Below are 23,847 nucleotides of genomic sequence, written 5' to 3'. Positions count from 1 at the left end.
TCGGAGTACCGGAGAGTTACGGGAATTCGCCGGGGAATATATGAGCCTTATTGGGCCATACGGGAATAGAGGAGAGAGGCCAAAAGGAAGGAGGCCTGTGCCCCCCTTATGGTCCGAATTGGACAAGGGGCGCAGCCCCCTTTTCCTTATTCCTCTCCCCCTCTTTCCTTCTCTCCTACTCCAACAAGGGAAGGAGGAGTCCTACTCCCACCGGGAGTAGGACTCCCCATGGCGCGCCCCTCCTAGGCCGGCCGCCCCCTCCCCCTTGATCCTTTATATACGGGGGCAGGGGGCACCTCTAGGCACAACAATTGATCATTGATCTCTTAGCCGTGTGCGGTGCCCCCCTCCACCATAGTCCTCCTCCATAATATTGTTGTGGTGCTTAGGCGAAGCCCTGCGACGGTAGAACATCAAGATCGTCACCACGCCGTCGTGCTGATGGAACTCTCCCTCGACACTCGGCTAGATCGGAGTTCAAGGGACGTCATCGAGCTGAACGTGTGCTAGAACTCGGAGGTGCCGTAGTTTTGGTGCTTGATCGGTCGGGCCGTGAAGACGTATGACTACATCAACTGCATTGTTCTAACACTTCCGCTTTCGGTCTACGAAGGTACATGGACACACTCTCCCCTCTCGTTGCTATGCATCACCATGATCTTGCGTGTGCTTAGGAATTTTTTTGAAATTACTACGTTTCCCAACAAGAGCCGCCTTGGAAACTGAGAAGGCCAATCTTCTGAAGAGAGCAGAAGATGCTGAAGCCCAGCTTAAACTGGTGACTGAAGAGTTATCGGCTTAAAACAACATATCTCTCAAATGACAGCCACCATCTTTCGAAAGTTTAACATGCATCTCATCATCTGCTTTAAACTTCCTTAACCCGCCTGGTGACTCATAATATGTGATTTCTAACCCGCCTAGTAACTCATGTGAACACGTGCAAGAAGTGCAAGCCTTGGTCAAAACATGCTTTTGAGGTTGAAGGCGGTTTATTTTATGTATGAGTAGCTATATGCCGGCGCACCTCTAACTCTTGTAGCCATATCAAACGGCAAAGAACCTCCAACCTCATCGAGACTCTACTGGATCATATTTCAATAGTGCTAGGGGAAATTGAGGATCTCAAATTATCAACCGCCAGCGCAGGAGCCTTTGTTGCCCTAATCCGAGCTAAAGCTTGCAAATTAGAGTTAGACCCGAAAGAGATGGCTGCCGGGTGTCCAGAGTTCAATGATGATGGTTCTGTGTTTGAAGAGGCTGATTTTCAATATATGCATCCGAGAGATGCGGCCCTTGGCATGTCAACTTGCACAGGAGCTGGATTTGACCAAGTATCAACCGGCTTACGACAGCGACAATGCTCATATTAAGGCGGACTTTATCCCTCAAAGGTGTAAGCATATCTTCGCTCTTGATATTGACGCTTCTCTTATTCTTAACAATTAGGCGACCTTTGAGGCATTAACTGGAATCGACTGGACATTGGCTGATCTCCAGATGGTAGACGATGAAGAGCTGGTACGGGATGACCTAGGGGCCTCTACCTCAAGGCGCCATGACGACAATAATCCGCCAGGCCAGAACCCGGACAACACTGAGGCCGGCTCAACAGAGTGATGTAACTCCAGAAACACTTGATCGGAAAACTTTTGGGCTTAGCTTTAGCCTTGTAATAGGTAGTTGAAAAACAATTATCTTCTCTGACATGCCTTCGTGCATATTTTGCCAACTATGCTACAACAACATAATCTTTTTGATTTTGCCTTGTATATGCACATTTGGCCTTTCAACTTTGCCAAATTTCTTGAAATCTTGATATATAATCTGTAAAAGATCCAACAGTATCTTGTACTGGCGACTTATAGTCACCATCCAGGGCGAGTTAAATAACCCAACAATCTAGGGTGACTTATAGGCATATCCAGTCTTTGAAAAGATCACTTTGGCGGCTTATAGCCTCAATAGGTTCAATGTTGAACAATATACCCGTATTTATATGACCTGGTAACTTCTCATGTGTAAAACCTTCTGCAAAACATAAATAGAGAGTATATATAACTCAATATTTGTTAAGCCGGCTTGCAAGGCACGACCAAAACAGATTGTTTTTTTGAAAAACTCAATTTTTTGCTTCAAAGAAGTTTGGCATGAAAGCTTGTCATCATGTAAGCTGGCTCTCACGTGACATAAATCCGTCGTTTAAATCTTAACTAGTTCAGGGTCTTATTGAAAAGATTGACTGTTAAGAGTACAAACGGGCCACATAGCAGAGAGACTACATCAAACATGTGAGTTTATCCTAGCTCATTATAAGCCGACTCTCATGTGACATAGGTTGCCGTTTTAACCTTGACGAGTTCAGGGTCTTATTGAAAATATTAAATGTCAAGAGTATGGCGGTTCACCTGGCGGAGTAGCAAGTTGCAAACATGCATGTTTAACCCAGTTATGGCATGAAAGCCGGCCAAGTGGGTATGAAAGCTATACTCATTGAGTAGGAAGCCCCCAAATGACCTATAATATGCCATGGAGGCCGATCAAGAGGGTTATAAAGCTATGCTCATTGAGCAGGAAGCCCCCAAAAGACCTACAATATGGCATGAAAGCCGATCAAGAGGGTTATAAAGCTATGCTCATTGAGCAGGAAACCCCCAAGTGACCTTCACTAATCAATAATAACTCTTGCTCAGAAAAATTGAGATGAAACGACAGAGGCCCTGAAATTTGGGGATGCCGGCTTTATTATGCTGATCATAAAAAGGTTTGTACATCAATGAAGGTATATACAATGATGAGAGCAAATGACTCAAGTGTAGTAAGGCCCAAGATGAGCAATGTTCCACGGCTTGTTGGTCTCTTGCTCAGAAGTACCCGATTTCTTGTGCTCAAGTATATCAATGAGATAATATGAGCCATTGTTGAGATTCTTGCTAACCACAGAAGGTCCTTCCCAAGGTGGGACAGCTTATGCATGCCTGTCTGATCTTGAATCAGTCGGAGCACTAAGTCGCCCTCTTGAAACTCCTGAGTTTTGACTCAGCGGCAATGATAGCGACGCAGGCCTTGTTGATAAATCGCTGGCCGGGCCGCTGCAAGATCACGTTCTTCATCCAAAGCATCAAAGCATTCCGACACATTGTCTCATCGTCAGCTTCAACGTAGGCCACCACCCTGGGTGAGTCATGACGGATATCGCTTGGGAGAATGGCCTTTGCGCCATAAACCATGAAGAAAGGCGTATAGCCTATTGATCTATTGGGGGTGGTTCTGATACTCCAAAGGACTGAAGGAAGCTCTTCAACCCAACAACCCAGTGTTTGCTCCAAAGGAACCATAAGCCGAGGCTTAATGCCTCTCAAAATTTCTTGGTTAGCCCATTCTGCTTAACCATTAGACTGTGGATGAGACACTAAGAAAACATCAAGACGGATATGCTATCTTTTACAGAACTCTTTCATAGCACTCTTAGATAGATTAGTGCCATTATTAGTGATGATACTATGGGGATAACCAAAGCCGAAGGTCAACTTTTTAACAAACTGAAATGCAGTCACCGCATCACAATTGCTTACTGGCTCCGCCTCAACCCACTTGGTAAACTTGTCAACCGCCACCATAAGGTGGGTCTTCTTATCCTTAGACATCTTGAATGGTCCAACCATATCAAGCCCCCCACACCGCAAACAGCCAAGTTATTGGGATCATCCGTAATTCCTGAGCTGACACATGAGCTTGTCTGGAGAATTTCTAACACCCATCACACTTGCTAACAATATCATCTACATCACCGTGAGTCGTTAACCAGTAAAACCCATGACGAAAAGTTTTGGCCACCAAAGATTTTGAGCTGGCATGATGACAACAATCACCTTCACGAATCTCTTGTAAAATTTCACGGCCCTCCTCAGGAGAAACACAACGTTGGAACACGCCCGTCACACTGCATCGGTGTAACTCGCCGTCGATAATAGTCATAGGATTATTCCTCCTCGTGATCTGTCGTGCTAAAGTTTCATCCTCGGGTAACTCGCCCCAAGTCATATAAGCCAGATAAGGCAACGTCCAGTCAGGAATAGCATGAAGTGCCGCCACCAATTGCGCCTGTGGGTCAGGGATAGCAAGGTCTTCTTCAGACGGTAACTTGACGGAAGGATTGTTTAACACATCGAGTAATATATTAGGGGGCACCGGCTTACGCTGAGACCCAAGCCGGGACAATGCATCAGTCGCCTCATTTTTCCGTCGATCACTATGATCCACCTGATAACCCTTAAAGTGACCAGCAATATTATCAACCACCCGTTAGTAAGCTGCCATGAGCGGGTCTTTAGAGTCCCACTTGCCTGAGACTTGCTCAACCACGAGGTCAGAGTCACCCAGGCACCTGACCCAACTTAAATTCATCTCCTAAGCCATGTGAAGCCCATGGAGTAAAGCCTCATACTCAGCTGCATTATTAGTACAAGGAAACATTAGCCTTAAAACATAACAGAATTTTTCACCTTGTGGGGAAGTCAAAATAACTCCAGCCCCCGAGCCCTCCAACTGCCTGGACCCATCAAAGTGGATAATCCAATATGTGTTGCGAGGCTTCTCTTCAGGTGCCTGCAACTTTGTCCAATCATTTATGAAATCCACCAAAGCTTGAGCCTTGATGGTTGTTCTTGGCACATACTTCAAATTATGAAGTCCAAGTTCAATCGCCCACTTAGCTATCTGAGTTGTGGCTTCTCTGTTTTGAATAATATCACCTAAAGGAGCATAGCTGACCACAATAATAGGATGAACAAGAATATAATGCTTCAACTTGCGACTTTCCATAAACACCCCAATACCAATTTCTACCAATGTGGATATCGTTGCTTGGACTCAGTCAATACCTCACTGACATAATAAGCCGGTCGCTGAACTGGGTACTCCTTACCCGCCTCCTTGTGCTCCACAACAACTACTACACTGACTGCCTTATTATTAGCCGCCACGTACAAGAGCAAATGCTCTTTTTCAGTGGGAGCGGCAAGGATGGGCGGCCCAGCTAATTATTTCTTGAGCGCCTCAAACGCCTCATTGGCAGCATCACTCCAGACAAAGTGATCTGTCTTTTCATCATCTGATATAAAGGAATTGCCTTCTCTCCCAGGCGACTTATGAATCAGCTTAAAGCCACAATGCGACCCGCCAAACGCTGGAGTTCATTGACACACGCCGGCTTAGAAAGAGAAGTTATAGCCTTTATCTTCTCCGGGTTAGCTTCAATGACCCATTCTAAAACCAGAAACCCCAACAGCTTACCTGCAGGCACACCAAAGACACACTTGGCCGGGTTAAGCATCATTTTGTAGACCCGGAAATTGTCAAAAGTTTCTTTCAGATCATTCAGGAGAGTCTCCTTCTTCCTAGACTTAACCAAAATATCATCCACATAAGCATGAATGTTGCGCCCAATCTGACTGTGAAAATAATTGTGAACGCAGCGCTCATAAATTGCTTGAGCACTCTCGAGCCCAAAAGGCATAGAAACATAGCAGAAAGCTCCAAAAGGTGTGATGAAAGCCGTCTTCGCTTGGTCTTTAACTGCCATCTTGATTTGATGATAGCCAGAATAAGCATCCAGGAAGCATAAGCTCTCACAACCCACCGTTGCATCAATGATCTGGCCGATACAGGGGAGAGCAAATGCATCAGCTAGACAAGCCTTGTTAAGATCTGTGTAGTTAACACACATACGCTATGTGCCATTTTCTTGAGTACAAGCACAGGGTTAGCCAACCACTCTGGGTGAAAGACTTCCACGATAAACCCAGCTGCTAAGAGCTGGGCTACCTCTTCTCCAATAGCCTTACATCATTCTTTGTTGAAACGACGGAAGAACTATTTGATAGGCTTAAATTTAGGATCCACATTGAGAGTGTGCTCAGCGAATTCCCTCGGTACACCCGGCATGTCACAATGTTTCCATGCAAAGATGTCCCGATTCTCATGGATGAACTCGATGAGCGCACTTTCCTATTTATGATCCATATTAGCCCCCACAGTGAACTGCTTAGATGAGTCACCAGGGACAAAATCAACTTGCTTAGTATGATTAGCCGACTTAAATTTTAACAAAGGATCCTCCTCAGTAGTGGGCTTGTTCAGAGGGGTCATCTCAGTCGGGTCAACATTATCCTTGTAAAACTTAAGCTCCTCCGTAGCACAAGTTGACTCTTCATAAGCCGCATCTCCTCCCTCACATTCTAAGGCGACTTTCTGATCACCATGGACCGTTATTGTGCCCTTTCGCCCTGGTATCTTCAGCTGTAAATAGACATAGCAAGGGTGAGCCATGAACTTAGCGTAAGCCGGCCGTCCGAACAAAGCATGATACAGACTCTTTTTTTAGCACTTCAAACCACATCATCTCTGCTCTGTAATCACAGTCATCACCAAAGGCTACTTCCAGGGAAATTTTTCCCACAAGATACGCCGACTTACCAGGCACCACACCATGGAAGACTATGGAAGACAGCTTAAGATCCTTGTTAGCTAAATTCAACCGGCGAAAAGTGTCATAATACGAGATGTTGATACTGCCACCACCATCCATAAGCACCTTAGTGAATTTATAACCACCAACTTGAGGGGCCACCACAAGGGCCAAATGACCCGGGTTATCAACCCACGGCGGGTGATCCGCCCTGCTCCATGATATCGTGTGCTCAGACCATCTCAAGTATTGAGGAACAACCGGCTGTACCGCATGAACCACCCATTTATGAACCTTCTGATCTTGTTTGCAAACACTTGTGGTGAAAACACCCACAGTGAGGAATTCCTCCGCTGCTTCCCCGACCCAGCCACCCAGGCGCGAGTGGACATGGCCCCTGTCCGCGGCCCCAACTTCCGCCTGATCTTCCAGCCATGGAGCCGCCTCGCCGGCGCTGAGCCGCTCAGCATGCGCATCCGCGTGGATATCGAAATCTTTGGCATCCCGGGGCATGGCTGGGATATCTCGTCGGTCGTTCAGCTCCTCTCCCCGTTCTGCATGGTTGGCCGCCTTGCTCCTGAAACTGCAGATGGCAATGATCTCTCCATCTTCAAGCTTGAGGCTTGGATGACGAACCCCGATGGGATGCCCCGCACTTCTGAACTGCTGCTCGAGGAGACGGATGCGTTTGCCGGGGCTGATCCTGACCGCGTCGAGCATTTTGCGCTTCCGGTCATGCGTTTCCCGGTGTCCATCCACGTCCGTTGTTCAGTCAATTACCGCTTCCCTTCACCGCCGCTGCCGCCACCACCGCCTTATGACGGCGAGCCGACGCCTTCGACCGTGGCTCCCCTCCCTGCCCGGACGCTTGGCCATGCCGCCACGACTTTCTGCGTTCTTCCGGAAGCAGGCAGGCTCGCCGCACCCCCAACCGTGGCTTCTCCGCCATCGCCACCATGCGCCACCCCCTCTGCATCGGGAGTGGCGTGGGATCCTGGGCCCCTGCCTAGCCACTGGCAGGTTGCCATGTCGCGCTCCGGTACACACCAGGCTCGTGCCACCACCGGTGGGCCCTCTTGCTGCCCTGCGGCCTTGCGTCACGCCTGAGACGCTGCCGGCTACCACCAACCCTATCCCTGCGCAGACCAGGGTCCCCGACATTCGAAATCCTCCTTTGACCATGCCTCTAGCTGATCGTGACCCTGCCCCGGGCCCGCTCACCGCCCCCTGCATCAAATCTGTCACTTGTTCTGGAGACTGCCGAGACCCCCAATGGTCCCCTGCATGCGGCCAATCCGGGTGGTTCTACTTCTCCCCCGGTTTTGTCAATACTATGGCCCCACCCCTCCACCTCGGCCCACGAGTCGCCTTTTCTGGATCCTGAGGACGCCCAGGCAGCCCCTCCCGCCTCGGTCACCCCACTACAGGAGATCAACCCACCAGCCATTGGCCAGGCACCAACAGCTGTCGCTTGCCCACCCCCTGGGCCCACAGTAGATTCCCCGATCCTGGACGACCAACCAGCGATCCTGGAACCCACCAGCGTGTGCGATCTCTCCACACCCGTGCCCAGTGGGGCGGCCCCGCGTGGCGAAAATCCGGCTCTGCCCATGCAGCTACCGCCATGCACGTCGAACGGAACCGCCTCCTGTGCTGTTCCTCCCCACGTCCTTGGCTACATCCAAGCCTTGCATGTTGAGTCAGCGCCCATCCTAGACACTCCAACTCCAAAGCGCAGGCGCAGCGACATCCCTCCCAACTACACCCCCGGTGCAGCGGGCGCATTGCAAAGCAAGACGGAGGGTTCGACTCCGAGACCAAGGCCAAGCGGGTCCTTTTGTGCAAGCTGGGACTACTCAAAGACAACGAGTCGCTCTCGGCTGAGATACTTGCCAAGTACTCCAACCTTTTTGATCGCCCACTCGCCATGGATGTCGTGCTCGCCTTCGCGGACTTCTTCGGCTGGAACGTGTCGCGAGACTTGATCGCAACCTGCGCCTCGGGCCAGCCTCTCCTTGCCGTGGCTTAGCTCTAGCTCCAGTCCTACTCCACACGCCCCCCACCTTTCCATGGATAATTGCAATAAACTTATTTTCTGGAATGTGCATGGCCTCAATTGCAAAGCTAAACGCACTGCCGTCCAAACGGTCATCTCCTCGGCCTCCCCCCTCATCGTATGCTTGCAAGAGACCAAGCTGGCCGTGGTCACTCCCACACTCGTCTTTGAGACGCTTGGCAAACAATTTTCGGACTTCTACTTCCTTCCCGCCGACGGAATGCGCGGAGGCATCCTCATGACATGGTGTGTGGATCTGATTGCCCTTGCCAACCGTACCATTGGCACTTATCATGTTTCTGCCACCGTCTCCTCCCTCTCTGGCTCCAACACATGGTGGCTAACGTGCGTGTACGGGCTGCAATCCGAGCCGGACAAGCTCACTTTCTTAGCCGAGCTGCATGATCTCCGGGACTCCATTGCGGGCCATGGCTTATTGGTGGAGACTTCAACATGATTACCTCTCTTGCGGATAAAAATAACGGCCGCGTCAACACCAGCCCATGAACCGCTTCCGGTGCTTCATCAAGGATTCCGCCCTTCGCGACATCTACCTCCATGGCAGAAGATATACTTGGTCGAACGAACAAGAAAATCCTACCCTCGTGCGCAACGACCGAGTCCTTTGCACCCCCACTTGGGAGACATACAACCCTCATCACCTCCTCCACTGCCTGGCCTCCGTGGCATCGGATCACTGCCCTCTTATTCTCGACTACACGCCGCGTGCCCACAAGCAGCCTCGCTTCTGCTTTGAGCGATTTTGGACAAAACTAGATGGCTTTCACAACCGTCTCCGATGCCTGGAACTCTAAAGCCCCAGACCCGGACCCTTTTCGGCGAATCTATGGCAGACTCAAAGCCACCGCTCGTGCGCTACGGAGTTGGAGTGCTCGCACCACGGGCAACATCTCTCTACAACTCATTGTCTCCCGTGAGCTCATCTATCGGCTCGACGTGGCCCAAGATCACCGACCCCTCTCCGTGACGGAGGCTTGGCTCCGTAGTGAGCTTAAATGCAAGTACCTCAGCCTTGCATCCCTTGACCACTCACTCGCGTGCGAGCGCGCTTGCTTCGCCTGGCTCAAGGAGGGCGACACTAACACGGCCTTCCTCAAATTGCATGCCGCGCACTGCTACCAGAAGAACCGCATCCTTGGGCTACATCACGAGGGCGCCTTTGTCAGCGACAACATCAACATTGCCAAAGTGGTGTTCTCCCACTTCTCGGAAACCATTGGATCCTCCCCTCCGAGGGAGTCCTGGATAAGGGGGTATTCGGACAGCCGGACTATATACTTTGGCCGGACTGTTGGACTATGAAGATACAAGACAGAAGACTTCATCCCGTGTCCGGATGGGACTCTCCTTGGCATGGAAGGCAAGCTTGATGATTCGGATGTAGATCTCCTTCTCTATAAACCGACTCTGTGTAACCCTAGCTGTAGGACCTTGAGAAGAGGTGTCTAGAGGGGGGTGATTAGACACTAAGTACCAAAGTTGCAGTTTTTAAGCTTTTTAAATCTTAAGTGGAGTTTAGGCACAAGTTTAACATTCACAACACATAGCAAGCAAGCATGCAAAGAGTATATGAGCAGCGGAAAGTAAAGCATGCAACTTTCAAGAAAGTAAAGGGAAGGGTTTTGGAGGATTCAAACACAATTGGAGACACGGATATTTTTGGCGTGGTTCCGATAGGTGGTGCTATCGTACATCCACGTTGATGGAGACTTCAACCCACGAAGGGTAACGGTTGCGCGAGTCCACGGAGGGCTCCACCCAAGAAGGTCCACGAAGAAGCAACCTTCTCTATCCACCATGGCCGTCGCCCACGAAGGACTTGCCTCACTAGCGGTAGATCTTCACGAAGTAGGCGATCTCCTTGCCCTTACAAACTCCTTGGTTCAACTCCACAATCTTGTCGGAGGCTCCCAAGTGACACCTAGCCAATCTAGGAGACACCAGTCTCCAAGAAGTAACAAATGGTGCGTTGATGATGAACTCCTTGCTCTTGTGCTTCAAATGATAGTCTCCCCAACACTCAACTCTCTCTCATAGGATTTGGATCTTGTGGAAAGAGGATTTGAGTGGAAAGCAACTTGGGAAGGCTAGAGATCAAGATTCATATGGTAGGAATGGAATATCTTGGCCTCAACACATGAGTAGGTAGTTCTCTCTCAGAAATAGGATGCCGGAAGTGTAGGTTCAGTCTGATGGCTCTCTCCACGAATGAAGAGGAGGTGGAGGGGTATATATAGCCTCCACACAAAATCTAACCGTTACACACAATTTACCAAACTCGGTGGGACCGAATTGAGAAACTTGGTTGGACCGATTCAGAAAATCTAGTGACCGTTAGGATTTTCGGTGGGACCGAAATGCAACTCGGTAGGACAAATATGGCTAGGGTTAAGGCATAACGTAATCTCGGTGAGACCGATTACACAAACTCGGTGAGACCGATTTTGGTAATTAGCTAACCAGAGAGTTGGTCAGGCAAACTCGGTTGGACCGATTATCAAACTCGGTGGGGCCGATTTTGATAATGAGTTAACCAGAAAGTTTGCATTGTAATCTCGGTAGTATCGATATCAAACTCGGTGAGACCGATTTTGATAATGGACATACACAGAGAGATTACAATCCCATCTCGGTGAGACCGAGATCCCTATCAGTGAGACCGATTTGCTTAGGGTTTGTGGCAGTGGCTAAGACATCCAAACTCGGTGGAGCCGGATAGAAAGAATCGGTGGGGCCGAGTTTGACTTTAGGTTTAGGACAAATGTGTGGAAGTGGGAAAGTAGTTGAGGGTATTTGGAGCATATCACTAAGCACTTGAAGCAAGAGGCTCATTAAGCAACACCTCATCCCTCCTTGATAGTATTGGCTTTCCTATAGAGTCAATGTGATCTTGGATCACTAAAATGTAAAATGAAGAGTCTTGAGCTTGAAGCTTGAGCCAATCCTTTGTCCTTAGCATCTTGAAGGAGTTCCCACATCCTTTAGTCCATGCCACTCCATTGTTGAACTTATCTGAAATATACTAGATAAAAGTGTTAGTCCAACAAGAGATATGTTGACATTAATTACCAAAACCACCTAGGGAGCACTTTTGCTTTCAGTCTCCCCCTTTTTGGTAATTGATGACAACATACATCAAAGCTTTAGATAAAGATTTAAGAAATAGCAAGTAAAGCTTTGGAAAAACATGTAACAAGCATAGGCTCCCCCTACATGTATGCAATCATGTGAATATGAAATATAGAAGCATGTGAGAGCATAACCATGATAGAGCAGGCAATGTGTTACATGTATCTTGGCCATATGCATCAGAGCAAAAAAAATATTAAAGGAAATACCTTCATGCCCATGAGTCCTTCTTGCAAACAGTATGTACATCAGCAAGAAATCCTCATACACATGATTGTGATGCATGTACTTACCTTGTAGTCTTGAGTTGGCTTAGGATGAAATGAACCTGCGTAAACAAGGTTAGATAACACAGATACATCTACTAGCCAGAGCAAACAGAAGAAACCACAAGAATACCAAGACTGGGATGACATGTAGAGAGTGAGTACTAAGTACTACATTGGAATTGACATGTCCCCAAGAGTAAAAATATGCAATGAATTTGAATGATTTCTTTCCCTTAGATGTCTTGCTCCCCTTGAATCTATCATGGGATACTGGGAGAAGATAGGGAATAGAAAATCAGAGCTGAAAGATATAAATGAACAGAGCTAATGCAAACTAATGCAAATAAGCACATATGAACATGTCTTTCCCCTCAAGAAGACATGTGGCATCTCTCCTCTTGAACACCAAGCATCTGGGATCCTTGAGAAATACTTTCTACTAGTATCCTCTCCCCCTGGACATCTCTCTCTCTCCCTGAAGGATCTCTCTCCCCCTATGAGATGTGATCTCTCTTTCTAAATGATAAGCTTTGATGTGATCTCTCTCTCCCCCTTTGACATCAATTTCCAAGAAGGGCTTGATCCCCTTATGAGATGTAATATCTCTCTCTCCCTCTGGAATTTGTCGTGAATGGGTTTGATCCTTGAGTCACAACATAAAGCAATGATAAAAATGTGATGCTTGTTAGAGGACAAGATTCATTGAGTGGAGCTGGATCAGAAGAAACACAGAATAAGTGGCAAACTGTTTTTCCTGTGGTGAAGTCGGTGGCACCTAGTTGTATGCTTCGGTTGTACCAAAAATAACAAATCGGTGTAACCGAGTTCATCGCAGAGAAAACACTTGTGCTTTTTTGTCTCTTCCTCACTAAACGCCCACTTCCTGGCTCCTCCCACCTCAGCTCACTAGACTAACAAGATCTCACAAAGATTTGCAAGGAATTTACTGAATGATATGCAAGGAATTGGATGCATGAAATGCAGAGCAAACAAAAAGAAAAGAAAGAAATCTAGATGAACTTTTTTTGGAAAGGGGAAACAAATATGCATGAGACAAATGCAAGAACACAAAGACGAACACAAGAGAACTTCATCTAGAGATGGTCGGCGACAAAGTCACCTATGTTAGACTATATTGACTTAGGAGTCAAGTGAGATCACTTGATCGTAGGTCATACTCATCGTTTAAGCTCAAAATGGGGTTACCATTTTTCGTTTAAGCATCTTGATGTATTCACATCTTGTCGAGTTGCTTTAGCTCATGACTCGGAGTAAAGCTTCTCTAAGATGGAATAACATACCTTGGTTGGTGGTGATGATCATGTAGTTGAACTTGTGTGGGTCGCTCAAGGTTGATGTAGCTCATCAAGGGTTGGGAGCACCACTTGGAATTTGAGTCCATCTACCTACATGGGTTAGTGCTTGCAAGGAAGAGCACTTGTGTATCCAAAAATGACAATCATGAAGCTCAATATAGAATTTGTCAAAGGATATGTTCGAATGGTTTCGTGCTTCCTTGTCTTCAACCACCTCTGAATAGAGACTTGGTGATGTAGAGATTGCTCAAGATGTGAGTAGGTTACAATCTCATGGAATTTGATTCAACCAAGTACCTACATGGGTTAGATAACATGCAAGATACAAATATATCCAAGACATAAGATTTTCATCATAAGAGAAATATCAAGGATTAGTCATAAGCTCATGTCTTGCATGTATTCAATGGAGTTTCTACTCCAAGTTTGAAGCATCAATGATGTTCAATTATCCTCTCAACCTGCAAAACACTTTCTCATCAAGAGGTTTGGTGAATATATCCGCTAATTGCTTTTCGGTGCGAACATGCTTAAGATCAATGTCACCCTTAGCAACGTGATCTCGAATGAAATGATGACAAACTTCAATATGCTTAGTTCAAGAATGTTGCACAGGATTATGACCAATTTTGATAGCACTTTGATTGTCACAAAGCAATGGAACATGTTTCACATAAATCCCATAATCTTTAAGAGTTTGGGTCATCCAAAGTAATTGAGCACAACATGAACCAACGGCAATGTATTCCGCTTCGGCAGTGGATGAGGATACTGAGTTTTGTTTCTTGGAAGACCAAGACACAAGAGATCTACCAAGAAATTGACAAGTACCCGACGTGGACTTTCTATCAACCTTGTCTCCGCCATAGTCCGAGTCGGAGTAGCCAACAAGATCGAAAGAGGCCCTCTTAGGATACCAAATGCCAAAATTTGGTGTATGGATTAAGTATCTCACTATCCTTTTCACAGCCTTAAGATGACATTCTTTAGGAGCAGCTTGATATCTTGCACACATGCACACACTTAGCATAATATCGGGACGTGAAGCACATAGATATAACAATGAACCAATCATAGAGCGATAAACCTTTTGATCGAGCGGTTCATCATCTTTGGTTAAGTCAAGATGTCCACTAGTAGGCATGGGTGTAGACATACCTTTGCATTCTTGCATATTGAACTTCTTGAATAAGTCCTTGGTGTACTTCGTTTGAGAGACAAAAGTACCTTCCTTAGTTTGCTTGATTTGCAACCCAAGAAAGAATTTGAGTTCACTCATCATTGACATCTCAAACTTCTCCGACATTAGCTTTCCAAACTTCTCACTAAAATGAGGGTTAGTTGATCCAAATATGATATCATCAACATAAATCTGGCAAACAAATAATTCTCCATTAACCCTTTTAGTGAAAAGAGTAGAATCAATTTTCCCAATTTCAAATCCTTTTCCAAGAAGAAACTTCGTTAAGCATTTGTACCAAGCTCTAGGAGCTTGTTTAAGACCATAAAGAGCTTTGTGAAGTTTGTAAACATGATTTGGTTTCTTAGGATTGACAAAGCCGGGAGGTTGCTTAACATAAACTTCCTCCTCTATTTCACCATTTAGAAAAGCACTTTTAATGTCCATTTGGTACAAGGTGATATCATGGTGATTAGCATAGGCAAGTAAGATGCGAATGGACTCAAGTCTAGCAACGGGGGCGTAAGTCTCACCATAGTCCATACCTTCGACTTGTGTGTAGCCTTGGGGGACGAGACGTGCTTTGTTGCGAACAACTTGTCCATCTTCATCTTGCTTGTTGCGAAACACCCATTTGGTACCGATGATGTTGTGGTTGTTGTCGGGATTCTCAACCAATGTCCAAACTTGGTTCCTCTCAAAGTTGTGTAGCTCTTCATGCATAGCATTTATCCAATCCGGATCTTCCAATGCTTCTTCAACCTTCATACGTTCAATGCTAGAAATGAAAGAATAGTTTTCACAAAAGTTAGCTAAATGAGTTTTAGAGTGAGTGATTCTCCCGGTTTGAATATCATTGTAGATTTGCTCGACGGGATGGTCTTTAGCAATTCTTGCTCGAACTCGTGAAAGCTTTTGCTTGGATCTTCATTGAACATCTTCTTCATCTTGTTCTTCTTCTTGGCCTTCTTCATTGTTGGCATTGTTATTCTCTTGGCGTGGTGGAGAAGGAGGTTGTTGACGTTCATCTTGATGCACTTCCTCGTTTCCTTCATCTTGGTGTGTCCCACTTGTGGATGCTTCCGTATCAACTCTTGGTTCACCTTGTCGTGAAGTAGAAGCTTCCACTTGGATAGATGAGGTACTCTCCTTCACCTCCGTTGGACGGACCTTGCCAATAGACAAGTCTTGGATTGCTTCCGAAGGATCTTTGTCTCCTACATCAATTGGCAATTGCTCTACTTGCGAGCTGTTAGATTCATCAAACTTCACATCTACCGTCTCTTCAACCTTTCGGGTGAAATTGTTGTAGACACGGTAAGTGTGAGAGTTTGAGCCATAACCTAGTAGGAAACCTTCATGAGACTTAGGAGCAAATTTAGAACGACGATGCTTATCAAGAATGTAGCACTTTGAGCCGAATACTCGAAAGGATCCAACTTGGGGTTTGTTACCGGTGAGGAGCTCGTATGCCGTCTTGCCGAGTAGCTTGTGAAGATACAAGCGATTTGTTGCATGACAAGCTGTCTCAACCGCTTCTGCCCAAAAGTGCTTCGGCGTCTTGTACTCATCAAGCATCGTTCTCGCCATTTCGATGAGCGTCCGGTTCTTCCTCTCAACAACTCCATTTTGTTGAGGTGTGTACGTAGCCGAGAACTCGTGTGAAATCCCTTCTTCGTCAAGAAAGGTGTCCACATTTGCGTTCTTGAACTCCGTTCCGTTGTCGCTGCGAACCTTCTTGATCTTCACTTCAAATTGATTTTGGGCCTTCCTAGCAAAGTTTTTGAAGATCTTTTGAACCTGCGATTTATCATCAAGAAAGAACACCCACGTAAATCTGGAAAAATCATCAACTATAACTAGACCAAAAGAATTCCCACCGAGACTCTTGTAAGAGTTGGGACCAAAGAGATCCATGTGAAGTAGCTCGAGTGGCCGCTTTGTGGTCATGATGTTCTTCACGGGATGCCTTCCTCCAACCTGTTTACCTGCTTGACAAGCACTGCAAAGTCTATCCTTATCAAAAATGACATCATTAACTCCAAGGATATGACTTCCCTTAATAAGCTTGTCAAGGTTTCTCATGCCAACGTGACCTAGTCGTCTATGCCATAACCAACTTTTTGAGGATTTAGCAATGAAGCAAGTTTTAGGTTGGGCCTTTTTAGTGAAATCAACAATGTATAGATCACCTCTATGTATGCCGGTAAAGACCATTTTATGATTGTCTCGACGAAACACTTGGCAATCAACTTCAGTAAATAGGACATTGAAACCGAAATCAGCAAGTCTAGATACTGAAAGTAAGTTGTATCCAAGAGATTCAAAGAGCATGACATTTTGTATGGAGCTATCATGTGAGATGGCCACCTTACCAAGGCCAACCACCTTACCCTTTGAGTTGTCACCGAAAGTGACATACTTTCGAGGACTATCATTATCAGCAAGCTCACGAAACATGTCTTTATCTCCGGTCATGTGATCGGTACATCCACTATCAAGAACCCATTCCTTTCCTCCTAACATATATCCCCGAAGATTTTCCATAAGACCAAAGTGTCTCATTGCATCATCAAGATCGAAGTCACTATCATCATCCTCATCACAGTATCCATGTTCAACATCATCATGTGGTGGATCAAATCCTAGAGAGGGTGATTCGTTAGAGTGAGTTTGACAATGATCTTGTCTATGAATTTTTATAGCTGCGGAAATAGTATCACTAATAATACCAACATTTCCTTTGGCACGCATAAGATTTGTAAGCTCAAATAGACGATCACCAAACATAGGATCACTAGTATTCATCTTAACTCAAGGCAATAGACTTATGAAGAATTTCATCAAGATTTTTCAAAGAATAATCAGGAAATCGTTCCTCAAGAAATTTCCATATAGTGTAGGCACACTCAAGAGTAGGCAGTTTTATAATCAAGTTTCTAGGCAAGCCTCTAGTGATAAGATTAACAGTTCTAACATTCCTAATCATGTCAATAGACTCATCAAGGGTAGGATGCATAGGATCAACACAAGGTGCACAAGGACTAGCAATGTACTTGTTCAAATGATATTGATTGAAAATTACAAGCATCTCATTTTTCCACTCATGAAAATACTCTCCATCAAGAATAGGCACTCTATGTGTAAGACTCCCCAAAGTAGACTCATCCATCTTCCTCCAATGGTGATTAAACCAAGGCAATGGAGACCAATGCTCTGATACCACTTGTAGGACCTTGAGAAGAGGTGTCTAGAGGGGGGTGATTAGACACTAAGTACCAAAGTTGCAGTTTTTAAGCTTTTTAAATCTTAAGTGGAGTTTAGGCACAAGTTTAATATTCACAACACATAGCAAGCAAGCATGCAAAGAGTATATGAGCAGCGGAAAGTAAAGCATGCAACTTGCAAGAAAATAAAGGGAAGGGTTTTGGAGGATTCAAACGCAATTGGAGACATAGATGTTTTTGGCGTGGTTCCGATAGGTGGTGCTATCGTACATCCACGTTGATGGAGACTTCAACCCACGAAGGGTAACGGTTGCGCGAGTCCACGGAGGGCTCCACCCAAGAAGGGTCCACGAAGAAGCAACCTTGTCTATCCCACCATGGCCGTCGCCCATGAAGGACTTGCCTCACTAGCGGTAGATCTTCACGAAGTAGGCGATCTCCTTGCCCTTACAAACTCCTTGGTTCAACTCCACAATCTTGTCGGAGGCTCCCAAGTGACACCTAGCCAATCTAGGAGACACCACTCTCCAAGAAGTAACAAATGGTGCGTTGATGATGAAATCCTTGCTCTTGTGCTTCAAATGATAGTCTCCCCAACACTCAACTCTCTCTCATAGGATTTGGATCTGGTGGAAAGAGGATTTGAGTGGAAAGCAACTTGGGAAGGCTAGAGATCAAGATTCATATGGTAGGAATGGAATATCTTGGCCTCAACACATGAGTAGGTAGTTCTCTCTCAGAAATAGGATGCTGGAAGTGTAGGTTCGGTCTGATGGCTCTCTCCACGAATGAAGAGGAGGTGGAGGGGTATATATAGCCTCCACACAAAATCTAACCGTTACACACAATTTACCAAACTCGGTGGGACCGAATTGAGAAACTCGGTCGGACCGATTCAGAAAATCTAGTGACCGTTAGGATTTTCCGTGGGACCGAAATGCAACTCGGTAGGACAAATATGGCTAGGGTTAAGGCATAACGTAATCTCGGTGAGACCGATTACACAAACTCGGTGAGACCGATTTTGGTAATTAGCTAACCAGAGAGTTGGTCAGGCAAACTCGGTTGGACCGATTATCAAACTCGGTGGGGCCGATTTTGATAATGAGTTAACCAGAAAGTTTGCATTGTAATCTCGGTAGTACCGATTGCTCAAACTCGGTGAGACCGATTTTGATAGTGGACATACACAGAGAGATTACAATCCCATCTCGGTGAGACCGAGATCCCTATCGGTGAGACCGATTTGCTTAGGGTTTGTGGCAGTGGCTAAGACATCCAAGCTCGGTGGAGCCGGATAGAAAGAATCGGTGGGGCCGAGTTTGACTTTAGGTTTAGGACAAATGTGTGGAAGTGGGAAAGTAGTTGAGGGTAGTTGGAGCATATCACTAAGCACTTGAAGCAAGAGGCTCATTAAGCAACACCACATCCCTCCTTGATAGTATTAACTTTTCCTATAGACTCAATGTGATGTTGGATCACTAAAATGTAAAATGAAGAGTCTTGAGCTTGAAGCTTGAGCCAATCCTTTGTCCTTAGCATCTTGAAGGAGTTCCCACATCCTTTAGTCCATGCCACTCCATTGTTGAACTTATCTGAAATATACTAGATAAAAGTGTTAGTCCAACAAGAGATATGTTGACTTAATTACCAAAACCACCTAGGGAGCAATTGTGCTTTCACTAGCCCTTTCCGATGTCTATATGAACCGGAGGGTTTAGTCCGTAGGCGACAACAACAATCATACCATAGGCTAGCTTCTAGGGTTTAGCCTCTCTGATCTCGTGGTAGATCAACTCTTGTAATACTCATATCATCAAGATCAATAAAGCAGGAAGTAGGGTATTACCTCCATCGAGAGGGCCCGAACCTGGGTAAACATCGTGTCCCCAGCCTCTTGTTACCATTAGTCTTAGACGCACAGGTCGGGACCCCCTACCCGAGATCTGCCGGTTTTGACACCGACATTGGTGCTTTCATTGAGAGTTCCTCTGTGTCGTCGCTGCAAGGCTAGATGGCTTCTCCAACCATCAACCACGCTGCCCGGGGTGAGACTTTTCTCCCCGGACAGATCTTCGTGTTCGGCGGCTTCGCACTGCAGGCTAACCCGCTTGGCCATCTGGAGCAGATCGATAGCTACGCCCCTGGCCATCAGGTCGGGTTTGGAAACCTAAACCACACCACCGACATCCACGGAGACTTGATCTTCGACGGATTCGGGCCCGTGTCAGGTGGGCCGAACAATCACGACGAGCATGGCCTAGATCTGTAGTCGGATAGTATTTGGAACATCGCATCTGCTTCAGCTCCGGACTTTGTTCCAGAGCAGGCTGTGCCTCCCGAGGACGGGTGGATGGACCCCGCCCCGAAGGCCGCATTCTCATCGGCGTTGGAACCAAACACAGACTCCTCTCCTCAGGAAATTTGTACCTCCGGACCCTCGAACTCATCTCCAACAATGTGTTCCGGACCGCGTGTAGCCGTGCCCATCGAATCTAATTGGGCTCCATTCATGGAGTTCACCGCCGCGGATATCTTTCAGCACTCACCCTTCGGAGACATGCTAAATTCATTAATGTGTCTCTCTCTCTCTCTGTCAGAAGACTCCTGGCCGAACTATGTCCGGACCGTGTGGGATACGGAAGACGAAGAAAATCGCAACCCACCCACCACCCACTTTATAGCCACTGTCGATGACCTAACAGACATGCTTGACTCCGACCACAATACCATCGACGGGATGGACGTTGATGTAGGGGACGATCTGGAACCACCGCCCACGGGGCGCTGGACAACCACTTCATCATACGACGTCTACATGGTAGACACCCCCAAAGAAGACAAAGGTGACAAAAAGGACACAACGGAGGATAAACCCCCCGGGCCAAAGCAAAAACGATGGCGTAAGCACCGCCTCAGGTCCAGTCACAGTAAAAATAGCAATAACAACCCAAAGCAGGATGACACTCCGGTTGATTTCGAAGGCAACAACATCCATAGGGACCCCGCGATGGAGCAGGACAAACTAAGTCATGCCGAATACAGCCCAGAGCAGACGCCTAATCAGATAAATTCAGAAGGCCGAACTTATCCTGCTACCTCCAAAGAAGAGAACAGTCCGGTTGATGATGCGGAACAAGATAACCTCCGCAGAAAACTCCTGGCCACAGCAAGGAGCCTGAAGAAGCAGAAGCAGGCTTAAGGCCGCGCAAGACACGCTCAACCGAAGATGGAATAAGGTGCTGGACACCGAAGGGAAACGTGGCGATAATCACCACACAAAGAGCTACCCAAAGCGCAAACTGCTACCCGAATTTGACGACAAAGCCACAACACCTGTTCGACCCAAAAACAATACGGCTACTCAGCCGGACCAACCACCTCATGGCCATGATAGAGCAGCCACCGATACCACACACGATTTACGAGCGCTCCTGGACAAAAAGGCCAGTGCGGCCAGATCCATCTATGGGTCCAGAGGACATGCTTTGACGCGGGATGAGGGCCACCACAACGATCATATTGATCAAATACCAGTCCGGAATCAACACCGGGAGCAATAGCAGCCGGCAGCATGCCGCAACACGGCCAGATATAGAGGGGCCGCACAACCCCTGTGCTTCATGGACGAGGTGCTGGATCATGAATTTCCATTGGGATTCAAACCTGTGAATATAGAGTCATACGACGGAACGACGGACCCTGGGGTCTGGATTGAGGATTTTATCCTTCACATACATATGGCTCGTGGGGATGACCTCCACGCCATCAAATACCTCCCCCTCAAGTTGAAAGGACCAGCTCGTCATTGGCTGAAAAGCCTCCCCGAAAACTCAATTGGAAGTTGGGAGGAACTTGAGGATGCTTTCAGGGCCAACTTTCAAGGGACCTATGTCCGGCCTCCAGATGCTGACGACTTAAGTCACATAATACAGCAGTCCGAAGAGTCCGCCCGCAAACTTTGGAATAGATTCCTCACTAAGAAGAATCAAATTGTCGACTGTCCAGATGTCGAAGCCTTAGCGGACTTCAAACTCAGTATCTGAGACGAGTGGCTTGCCAGACACCTCGGCCAAGAAAAGCCAAGAACGATGGTAGCCTTAACAAGCCTCATGAGCCGATTTTGTGCGGGCGAGGACAGCTGGTTGGCCCGTAGAGGCACCAGCGACCCAGGTACATCCGAAACCCGAGATGGCAACGAGAAGCCATGGCTAAGCACAAACGTCAGAATAATGATAGTCCGGACAGCACATCGGTCAACGCCGGATTAGGGGCTCTCGACCTGGTCAAGGAAAGAAGCCATTCAAAGGCAGTAAAGAGGAACCATACAGCCTGAACAAAGTCCTGGACAGATTGTGCCAAATCTATGGCACTTCCGACAAACCTGCAAATCATACCCTCAAAGAATGTTGGGTTTTCAAGCAGGCCGGCAAGTTAAACGCCGAACACAAGGGAAGGGAAACACCAAGCGAAGACGAGGATGAGCCTCGCCAGCCGAACACCAGGGGCCAGAAACAATTCAAACCAGAAGTCAAAACGGTAAACATGGTACATGCAACTCATGTAGAGTTCGTAGCCCCCCAATTCAATCCCTGGGCAAATTGCCCGATCACTTTTGATCACAAGGACTACCCGACCAGTATCCGGCACGGAGGATCAGCTGCCTTGATGCTCGACCCAATAATTGATGGATACCATCTTACTCGCGTCGTAATGGACGGCGGCAGTAGTCTTAATCTGATATATCAAGACACCGTCCGCAAGATGGGTGTAGACCCATCCAGAATAAGTCAAAATAACGCCACCTTCAATGGAGTGATTCTAGGCGTAGTAGCCCACTGCTGGGGCTCCCTCGTATTAGAAGTGACATTCGGTTCTCCTGACAAATTCAGAAGCGAGAACCTACTCTTCAAGATCGCCCCCTTCAGCAGCGATTATCATGCATTGCTTGGAAGAACGGCCTTTGCTTGCTTTAACGCAATACTGAACTACGCCTGCCTCAAACTCAAGATGCCCGGTCCACGTGGCGTCATCACGGTTAGCGGAAACACAGAGTAGTAAGCGGCAGTTCCCGCTGCCGGACTCTAGGCGGCCTCTCCCACCAGAACACATGATCGGTCTTCAAGACCATGGACACGGTTAGACGAGTCCAATACACCATTTTTCAAAATGGCACGGATAAACCTGAGCCAGGGGCTGTACGTGTGTCCCCATAAATAATACAAGGGGCTGCAAACATGTAACAAAAGCCCACAATTCGGCTTGCCTCATTAACTGATCAGATCTCGAATACTTCTCGAGCATAATTAACTTTTCGCATGTTTCCCTTTTTCTTTTCTACAGACACTACTAGTGCGACACCCTTCCAGGATATGACACAACGGAGACACAGGCGCAGACGTGCAGCAGGGCCCCGCCCACAGATTTCTCTTTAGATTAAGCCCGCGCGTAAACCTTTTTTACTGTCTCTTGTTGCTCGACGTCCCATGGGTATTTCATAAACCTATAAGGGATACTGGCATTCTAGGATTTTGGCCACGACAGATCAATGCACGTACCTGGAACCACAGGGTCAAGGGCGTCATTCCGCCCAATATATATTATAAAGTCTGAATACCTTCGGGAGTGTTCGGCGTCACGAGTTTGGCCTTATATGCATCAGCTCCGAATCATGTCTTTGGTCAAATGTTGGGTTAGCCCGGCTCCTGGGTTTGCTGCCTTACGTTCCATTATATCGGCTAAGGTGGCCAAAGGAGAACTACTGCGATTGTGCCCGGGTTATTCCGGACGAGCACCTCAGTAGAGAAAGCCGAAAACTGACTGTCATGATACAACGAGAGACTGGTCAACCACTCGAGGACTAATCCGAATCTATTGGATTCCTCCGCATTAACGAAGGACCGGCCTACCGGTCAAGTACGCGCACCGTATCCGGACGCTCGTGGAAGTACCATGGGCTACATAGTAGCCCCACCTTTCAAACTCCAATGGCTAAGTGTAAAGTGTTACAACTATATAGTCCGGTTGCCTGGTTCGACGTGCGATCACCTCCTTAACGGACCAAGACGTTGGATCAAGTGTGTTCACGCATATTTTCTCGAACACCCCCGCATTATATGCGTGGGGCCGAAGCCAAGGACTGCTAACTTTCACGTTATATGCATACATAAACAGCCAAAA

The sequence above is a fragment of the Triticum aestivum genome, chromosome 4A (genome assembly GCF_018294505.1).
Source record: "Triticum aestivum cultivar Chinese Spring chromosome 4A, IWGSC CS RefSeq v2.1, whole genome shotgun sequence".
Classification (NCBI taxonomy): domain Eukaryota; kingdom Viridiplantae; phylum Streptophyta; class Magnoliopsida; order Poales; family Poaceae; genus Triticum; species Triticum aestivum.
Note: the sequence above shows the minus strand (reverse complement) of the source record.